Consider the following 10,453-nt stretch of genomic DNA (forward strand, 5'->3'; position numbering starts at 1 on the left):
TTTGGTTGTCAATGTGGGCTCTGAGGGGAGGTGCAGAGAGGAACAGAATAGATGGAAGCGGGGGTAACTGGGTGGCAATGGAAATGTTCCACAAGACTGTGCAATGATGGATACAGGTCATGTTAAATTTTACCAAAAGTATATAAAAGTGTATAGTCTAAAATTTAAATCATAATATAAGCCATAATATAGCTAAATTTTAGATAAGTGTACAGTCTAAAATATAATCAATGATGTAAACCAAAACGTAAGCCAAAATGGAACCATGTTTGGTAGCTATCTTTCAATATCATTACATCAGCTGCAGTAAATAAAATATGAACATGTAAACACATCATTGCTGGGGAAGGGATAAGTGTTTGATGTTGGATATATGTGAGTCTCCTATATTGTATATGTGACTGAAATTGATCTAAAACTTTTTTGAAGAAAAAATTAAAAATTAAAAAGAAAAAGGATGTAGACACTGAGGAAGGAATGAATGAAATTTCCTGGCCAATGTACACACAGGGCAACCCCTGTACAATGATGAAAGGCAAAATGTCAAAAACAAAGTGTTATGACAATTTTCATTTTTTAATACCTCAATTTATTTTTTACTTTAATTTAGTTTTCTGAATTAATATCTATTCCATTTCTAACCTTTAATCCTATCATTACTATTTAATTTTCCTATTAATTGAATCTGGCAATATATTAGCTTTCATTTTTGAAGAAATTTTGGACCACAGAATGGTTGAACTATGGCAAGAGAGGAACCCTGGTGGGGGGGTGCTATTGATGGTGGACACATGGTTGGGATGGAGTTCTCCAGGACATGTATATAGGGTATATAAAAATGTTCTGATATTTATTGGTAATTTTCATAGTAGAGTTTACAAATACAACTGAAGAAGTGCTGAGTTTCTAGCTAGGGGAGCTCTGTCACATTCCCCAATGAAACAGGAACAATGCCCCAAGTGCAAGAGCAAAGACCAGTGAGGGAGGATGGTCCAGTGATGATCCCTTGATGCTGATGACTGTGCATATGAGCTTGTGTGTCTATAATTCCAACTAGGCCTAGTGGGGCAGTGCACCTATAATTACCTCCTCAGAGCCTCGTGTTGCTCAAATATGGCCACTCTCTAAGCAAATTCAGCATGAAATCCATTACCTTCCCCATAGTGTGGGACATGACTCCCACAAATCAACCTCCCTGGTGCCGAGGGATTACTACTAATCCCCAGCCAGTGATGCAACTAGAAAAAGATCTTGAATACAAGGGGAAAATGGTAAAGACAAATGAATTTATATTGTTAAGATACTTCAAAAAGAGTCAGAAGGTCAGCAGAGGAGTCACACTTACGCATGTCTCAGCAGGATCCCAGAAACAGCCAAAGTAGATGCAACACCAGGTACTGGTGCTCCTGAGGGCTACAGAGACACATGGGTTCTACAGTGATGGCAGATGAATCTGGAGTTCAGTGCCTTGTTGGTGGGCTGTACTTTGGAATTTGTGCTCCTGAGTATGATGAAGTTGGACTCGGATGTGACCTTTCTACACATGCCTCTTCTGTCACTTTTACTGAACTTGTGGTTAGTTCTGGTTTGGTGTATACACAAGAGATTTGAATCTCTGGACTGGCATGTGCCAGCTCTACCCTGAGCCTCAGTGTAGTTGCAACACCTACTCTTGGTTTTCTTGGACTTACCCAGACCAGCTAACAGGGAGGTGAAGATGGTTAACCACCACAGCAGGGAACCAAGAGTGCCTACAACTGCAAACAAGAGAATCACATCCATCAGCCTTGTGGGATCTAAGTCCCTCTTGATTTAGAGGTGCAGTGGACATAAACATCCGAGGGTCCACAGGATGGAGGAATAAAATATGGATTAGATTGGACTTACTTGTATTCTACTACAGTACTATTGTTAATGGCAGAAATTGTATCATTGACACGGAAACAGTGGCCACTGTAGTTGCTGAGCACAAGAAGAGGGAAGAAGAGTTGTGAAGTGGGGGCATTTTCTATACTTGAAGTTTCATAAATGAAATTGCATGGTCAGATGCAGGACATTAGACATCCTACCATAATCCACTGACTGAACTAGGGGAGAGCGTATTCTACAAGTAAACTATAATCCAAGTGGTGCAGCAGTGCTCCAAAATGTATTTTCCAAATGCAATGAATGTGCCACAATGATGAAAGAGGTAGTTGATGTGGGGGGAGTGGGTGGTTGAATATATGGGAACCTCATATTTTTTAATTTAAACATTTTTTGTGATCTATAAATTTTTTAAAAATACAATTAAAAATAACTTTTTAAAAAAGCGTCCCATCACAGAAGGAAATGTGACTCAAGTGATTGAGCTCCTGCCTACCTCATGGGAGGTCCTGGGTTCTCTGCCTCCTGCTGCCAAAAGAGAAACGAGTGCCAGAGAGAGCAGACAGAAAATGGGCACAGACAACAGACATCAAAGGTAAGCAGTGAGTGGGGAGAATAAATTAATAAAAGACATCTTAAAAAAGAAAGCTTTCCATCACAAATGATAGAACTTTCCCTGGTAGTACAGCCCTCCAAGTCTTCATCCTGTAGACCACAGTTTTGTCACATTCCAGCAGCTGCCTCTATTCTGAAGACACACTCACATGCAGAAATTTGTCACAAAGTCTGAGATACAGAGAGAAAGTTATGGAGACACTTAATGTGCAAATAAACACAGTCATTAATGAAAGATTTCATAGAAATAAAATGTAGATGGAGAGATTGCCACAGAAAAGCACACATAGAAAGAGAGAACAACATAGGTACTAGAAAATACATTTTAAAGAGAACAGCTCAACGAGACCTATGTCATTGAGGACTTCTGGTACATTATTATCCACTGATACTGATAAAAAGTATGTTAAAAACAACTACCCCTGGATTTGGGCCTAAGGGCAAACAGAAAATATAGAAATATCTACTCAAAAACTCTACTAAAATTCTGTAAGACATCTAGCGGTGTGCTTTGTCAAAAATTTTGATTTTAAAGAAACTTCAGATTACATAAATGTTACATAAGAAATATATTACATTCCCATATGCCCCAATTCGTCCCGCTCCCACACTTTACCACATTAACAACATCCTTCATTAGTGTGGTGCACTTGTTACAATTGATGAACACTTTTTGAATCATTGCCACTAACCATAGATTAAAGTTAACATTGTAGTTGACACTCTGACCCACGCAATTTTGTAAGTTATGACAAAATACATAAGGGCCTGTATCCATCCTTACAACAGTATACAGGGCAATTCCAATGTCCCAAAAATGCCCCCATATTACACCTACTTTTCCCTTTCCCTCTCCTCAGAACCTCCAGGGGCCACTGCCTCCATATCAGTGACAAAAGCTCTTCCATTGCTAAAATAACAATAAGTTTAGAGTAGAATAATAGTAAGTATACTTTCGACCACTGTTCATTCCCTAATCCTGAGGATTTGGGGATGGTGATGCCCACTGTGCCTCCACTTGAGAGGTTGTATAAATCCCATGAAACTTTGTTTGCAGTTGCAGCACACAATAACTGAAAGAATATCAAATTTTCATCCTGGGGAATTCTGTTACATTCGCTAATGGGTCAGCAAGAATGCCCCAAGTACAGATGTGGTGTGTAGTGAAGGATTATCTGTTGATAGACCCTTGATATTGTTTACTGTACTTATGAACCTTGTCTTTTTAATTTGAAACTTATGCTAGTATTATGTGTTGCCTAATATTTGCCTCCAGAGGCCCTCCTTTTTGCTCAAATGTGGTCTCTTTTTAAGCCAAACTCAGCAGATAAAAACATTACTTTCCTGCCAGCATGGGATACGACTCCCAGGTATGAGCCTCCCTCATCAAAGGGATTATTATCAAGTGCCAACTAGAGAGGTGTTTTTTTTTTCCTTAAGATTTATTTATTATTTCTCTTGACTTCCCTTCCCCGTCCCCCCCAATGGTCTTCCCTCTGTGTCCATTCACTGTGTCTTCTTCTGTGTCTGCTTCTACTCTTGTTAGTGGCACTGGGAATCTGTGTCTCTTTTTATTGCATCATCTTGCTGCATCAGCTCTCTGTGTGTGCAGTACCACTCCTGGGCTTTTAAACCAATACCAATACCACTTGTTATCCTTGATTCCTACCTTCCCAACCCAGGTCAGTAAGGCAGTCTCCACTCCAGATTGCAGCTTCCTCTCTGCCCATCTCAGCCAGTGGGCTTTCTTCCAAGAAGGAAAAAAGATTTGAGAATTTCTGATCTTGATCCACTACCACTGAGGCTAAATACTCTCAAATATTGGGGGCACCTTGTCCACCAGTCTCCTATTTGTGGAAAAGAGATTTTCCATTTTAAGTGGTGTGCTGAGATACCCATACCAGATAATTCTCCTAAGCAGAGATTCTAAACCAAAAGAACTAAGGTGAGAGAACCTCACACTTTTGCCCCTAAGTGCAATTAGTGCTCACCTTGTATACTGCATCACTCAGGAAAAAAGCCAGTCATTGTCCCCATACCAAGCTAAAGGGCCATGGCTCAGATTTAGCCCTGATTGGAGGGAGGAGGGAAAAAGGGCAGAGGTGAAGAAGCAGGAGAGTGGAAGAATTAAAACAGATAGAAGTCCTACTATGTTACAGTAAATATCTAAACTGGATACCAAAAACTATTCCTTCAAAAGAGACAAATTTGATTGAACTTGCCGATAAGGCAATTTAGGCCTAGAACTTTGTTTAAAAATATTGAGCAAATATAGTCAGCAGGTGGTAGAGTTTTACAGCTATGTTTGTCAGGGAAAGAGAGAAAGAATATACAAATAATGCAACTATCAACCCACTGTCTATAGTGGGCATGTATAGAGCTGAAGAGCAACATGAATGGGATACTCCTGGGTGGGTATGATGGGGGACAGAGTTCATTAAATAATACAGTCAGTCAGTATAAATAGGAATATAATCACAATGAACCCCAAATGTAGCGGGGAGACTTGTAACCAGAGTTGTTACAGTTTTTTAATTGGCCAGTATCCAACAGAAATATTAGGCATGCAAAAGACAAAAAGCCTTACATATGCAATGGGAAACAATCTGAACCACAAACTCCTCTGATAGTTGTAAGATGTCAGATTTAATGGGAAAAAATCTAGAAAATAGCCATTTTAAGTATTTTCCTGTTAAAAAGGAGAAGCATGATTAAAGAAATAAAGGGAGACACGATGACACTGTTGCATCAAATAGAGTCTATTAATGTAGAGATAGATATAATTCTTTAACAAGACTGAATTTAGAAGTACAAAATAGTTAAAAATTCACTAGAGGAGATGAACAGTAGGTTTGAAGAGAAAGAGGAATTAGTGAACTTATAAACAGATTGACATAGACTTTGCAGTCCAAATGATAAAGGGATGGAGAAAAACAAGAGAACCACAGAGATATGGAAAAACATCAAGCACATGCACACATGCATAATGAGGGTATTGAGGTGAGAAGAGACGAAAAAGGAGAAAAAGCATATTAGAAGAAGAAATAATGGCAGCACATTTGCAAATGTTTTGGAAAACAATAAAATAGACATCCAATAACTCATCAAATTTGAAGCAGAATAAGTGCAAAGAGATACAAAACAGAAATGTTATTTAAAAAAAAAAAAGGGAAACGGACTTTGGCCCAGTGGTTAGGGTGTCCGTCTACCATAAGGGAGGTCCGTGGTTCAAACCTCGGGCCTCCTTGACCCGTGTGGAGCTGGTCATGCGCAGCGCTGACGCACAAGGAGTGCTGTGCCACACAAGGGTGTCCCCCGCGTGGGGGAGCCTCACTGCAAGGAATGCGCCCATGAGGAAAGCCGTCCAGCGTGAAAAGAAAGAGCAGCCTGCCCAGGAATGGCGCCACCCACACTTCCCGCCGCTGACGACAACAGAAGCGGACAAAGAAACAAGACACAGCAAATAGACACCAAGAACAGACAACCAGGGGAGGGGGGGAATTAAATAAATAAATAAATCTTTAAAAAATAAAATAAAATAAATAAAATAAAAAAAAACTTGTGAAAGTCAAAGGCAAAAATATAGTCATGATTGCTCCAAGAGGAAAATGTCTCATCACTTACAGAGGAAACCCAACAAGATCAAGAGTTGATTTTTCAGCTTTCTTCTTAGACATATTCAGAGTGCTTTAAGAAAAAGTATCTCTCAACTAGAAATTCTGTATACAAATAAACTCTATCCAAAATGAAGTAAAATAAAGAAATTCCTAAGTAGCCAAATGTGGGAAATTGTTGCTCACAGAAATACATTACAAGAATTTCAGATGAGGTTTTTCAGGTTGAAAGCAAAAGACCCAGACACTAATTAGAATTAGAACACAAAAACAAAGAACACCTGTAAGACTTGTTGGAGTTAGTGCTACAACACCTTCATCTGAAAGGACTCAGACCTAAGAAGCAAAGTAGTAACGGAGCTTAGACACTATCTTCAATCAATTACTCAATACACCTTGGAAAACATATTTACAATCCTAAGGATATGCCACTCTTTCTCATTTTATGTAACAAACTGTTCTTATAGATTATTTCATTCCAGATATGGTTTATTTTTTTGTATGGTAAAAACATAAATGAGTGTTCTGTAGTAGTTCTGATTTTACTAAGTGTAAATGATTAATACTGTTGGAATCGCCTGAACTCTGCAGAAGTTGTGGAATTAAGAGGTGGAAATACTAGGGGAAGTTTAAGAAAATAATTACCCCTAGAGTTCACCTATGAAGTTCACATATCTAAGACCAAACAGAGATATGCAAGACTTTCTGAAAGGGAGGTAGCTAAGGCAAGAAACAGAGGGAAGATAGATTTGTCAGAACTTCCAAGTATTTTCCCCAGTACCATCCTTGAAAACAGTAGCACTTGGGAATCAATGTCCCAATAGGAAGTCCATTACCAGAGTCGAAGTTAGCAGAGGGAGTTATAAACCAAAGAGTTATGTACACTGATAATACACTAAAAATACCATTCTTAAGTGAGATGGCAACATCAGATTATATAGTCTGATTCTCTTAGAAATTAATTCACTGCCTTTCTCTTCACAACTGGAGTGGACCCTCTATGAGATATCCCAGTGTTGCAGTTAAGCACTCAGACTCTGTTTCATACCATCTGATCCAGCTCCTGGCTCTACCTCTCAATAGGTTTGTGATATTACAATTTACCTAGCCTCTGAGATTCTCCACCTTTTAAGATTTAACTGCTCACCCTATCTAATGTGCTTATTTGAGGATTAAGTGATGTAATCCCCGTGAAATGCTTCATACTGTGCATATCAAAAATTTCTTTTTAGAGGACACTGACCATTATGAAGAAAAGACAGAGTGAGATTAAGAGCAAGTTCTTGACAGGTGGGGGTCGGAAGGTTTGGGGTGACTCAGCCTGAATTCTTATTAAATGCTCAGGTTACATTTTCTGCATGGAGAGGACACTTAGACTAGGATGGACAGGTAGTCAATGAAAACAAGGTTACAGAGATTGTGCAGTTGGGCACTCAGACAAATATCTAAACTTTAAGGCTGATGCGAAAGCACTAAATAAGTTGAACTGTAGATCAGTTAAATTTTTTACTCCAGGAAAGAAATAGCTGAGTTTTCTAGGTTGCACATCCTGATCAAATCTATGGCTAATGGCAAGACTGGGTAAAGTCAACAAGAGTACTTTAGAACTTTGTTTCCTGCTGCCATGGTAGTATTTCCTGCACTTCATGCCAGGACAGACCGCACCAGAAACGAGCCATGGCAGCAAAGTGCTGGCAGAGAATGTTAAGTGATCAGAGGAGTTTGCCCCAACTTTTCCTCTAGTCTTTAAATACTGATAAGGGAAGACCTTATCAAGAGAATTGATTAGTGGGAAAGAGCAATGTAATCTTCAGAAATAGCCCCATTTCATACTCATATTTCAAAACCCAGATTGCTGTCCTATCCTCCACATGCAGAGTTAATGGAATATAGTTTTATTTTCCAATTTCTAGAAAGCAAGATGGCAGGAGGCACAAGAGTTCCCTGAAGTCTAAAAATCATGGATCTGGAAAAGTCCTTTAGTCCTGTGTTTGGTTGAGTGACGGGAATAGCATTTAGAGCCTGTCAAGAATTCTCTGCTGGAGCTTCAGCTGCCTGCCTCAAGGAAACGCACAGCTCTTCCCTGGAGTTTTAAACCCACGCAGAAAGTGGCTACATTTGAAGGGGTGTGAGTGATTTTTTAAATTCATTTTTTAAAAAACATTACATTAAAAAAATATGAGGTTCCATTCACCCCCACAGCCCCCACCCAACCACTCCCCAAACAGCAACACTCTTCCCCATCATCATGACACATCCATTGTATTTGGTGAGTACATCTCTGGGCATCGCTGCACCCCATGACCAATGGTCCGGTGTGGGTGATTTTGATCTGAAATCAAACTCTCAACCTTGATGATGCTGCTGTAGCACAGAACATAGTTTGCCCCTAAAAATGGGAAGGTGGGTTCTATTTAGAGTCAGCAATGTCAGTGTAGGAAAGTCTGTGACAGAGATGCTCATGTGGACTCCCTCATCTGGGAATGAAAAGGAAGTCCTGTGGTAAACAACCTCCCATTTCCATCTACAGCAGCACCAATTCTTCAGTGTAACCATGGGTTAGAGCTGTTTCTGGGAAGTGACCACATACTCATTATGGAGCAAGTAAGTAATTGTCCCTTTTTATTGAGACTTTCAAGGTGTGGGTCAGTCTGCCATAGTAAATTGTACTAATGAGGATAAGATGACCAAGAAAAGGAAAGAGTCACCAAATGGACATGTCCTGGACTTTGAAAGATGTTGGGTGGGAAACCATTCAGGAAATAGGAATCAACTACCTTCAGTATTTCATGAGGAAGAGATGTTCTTATGTTGAGTCTTAGTTATCCTACACTTTTGAGTGTATCACCTAATGGGAAGCTTGGACCAAAGTTTAATCCTATTCTGTAGGAGAGGGCTGATACAAAAGGTCTACATCTGCCCCTGACGCTAATGACTGTGCTTGTGAGCTGATAAGCCTAAAATAAGAACAAGGCCTAGAGCAGCATTGTGCCTGGGAATTTCCTCTTGTCAGCCTTCATGTTACTCAAATGTGGCCAGTCTCGAAGCCAAACTCAGCATGTAAATGCAATGCCTTCCCCCCAGCGTGGGACATGACACCCGGGGATGAGCCTCCCTGGCACCGAGGGGCCACTATCAACTACCAACTGATGATGCAACTGGAAAATGACCTTATACGGAAGGTTCAATGCGGATCAGCAGAATATCCCTGTCTACATAAAATAACATGACGTTAAAATGCTGTTTGACCTAATGTAAGGGGGAAATGGAAAGGAGAAATGAGTTTATATGGCTATGAGTCTCTAAAAAAGAGTCTGGAGGCTTGCAGAAGGATTGCCCTTATGCACAACTGAGCAGAGTCTGAGAGACAGATAAAGCAGATACAACCCCCAGATATTGGTTCCTTTGAGGACTAAAGAGACCCATGGGAGTTATGGTCATGGCCGATGGGGTTAACTACCAGGTCAGATGTCCCCTCTTTGGAAATGGTGTTTATATGTGATGAATCTGGACTCAGATGGGATCTCTCTTCATAAGACTTTCATGCTAATGTGCTGGAGGTGCAGTTAGTGTTGGGGTTTAAGATATATTTAGGGGATTTGAATCTCTGGACTGACAATGTGATAGCCAGGTTCTGAGCCTCAACAGACTCCAGCACCTACAATCTGATTTATTGGACTTACGACACTCAGCTAAGATGGAGTTGAAGAAGGACAACCACCAACCATGGAGCCTAGAGTGATTACAACTGAAAATGGGAGGATTGCATCCAGCATCCATGTGGAATCTGAGACTCCTCTTGACATAGAGGTGCAATGGACACAACCAATCCAATATCCACATAGAAGAGGTGGCATTGGATTGGGAAAAGTGGACATGGTGGCTGATGGGTATGGGGAGAGGCAGGAAGAGATGAGAGATGGGGACATCTTTGGGACATGGAGATGCCCTGGATGGTGCTTCAGGGGCAATCACCGGACATTGTAAATCCTCACAGGGCCCACTGGATGGAATGGAGGAGAGTGTGGGCCATGATGTGGACCGTTGACCATGAGGTACAGAGGTGCCCAGAGATGTACTTACCAAACGCAATGGATATGTCATGATGATGGGAACGAGTGTTGCTGGGGGGGGGGGGGGGGGGAGAGGAGGGGTGGAGGGGTGGGGTTGAATGGGACCTCATATATATATTTTTAATGTAATATTATTACAAAGTCAATAAAAAAAAAAAAGGTCTACATCTGGGGATGTTCTGTAAAGTGCACACTAGGGTAAATGTATTTGTGACTTTCCCAAATTTATCATCCCACAGATCATTCTGCCTGAGTCTATTTTTGTCCCGAAATTAAGTCTGAGAG

This window comes from Dasypus novemcinctus, chromosome Y (assembly GCF_030445035.2).
Source record: "Dasypus novemcinctus isolate mDasNov1 chromosome Y, mDasNov1.1.hap2, whole genome shotgun sequence".
NCBI classification, from domain to species: domain Eukaryota; kingdom Metazoa; phylum Chordata; class Mammalia; order Cingulata; family Dasypodidae; genus Dasypus; species Dasypus novemcinctus.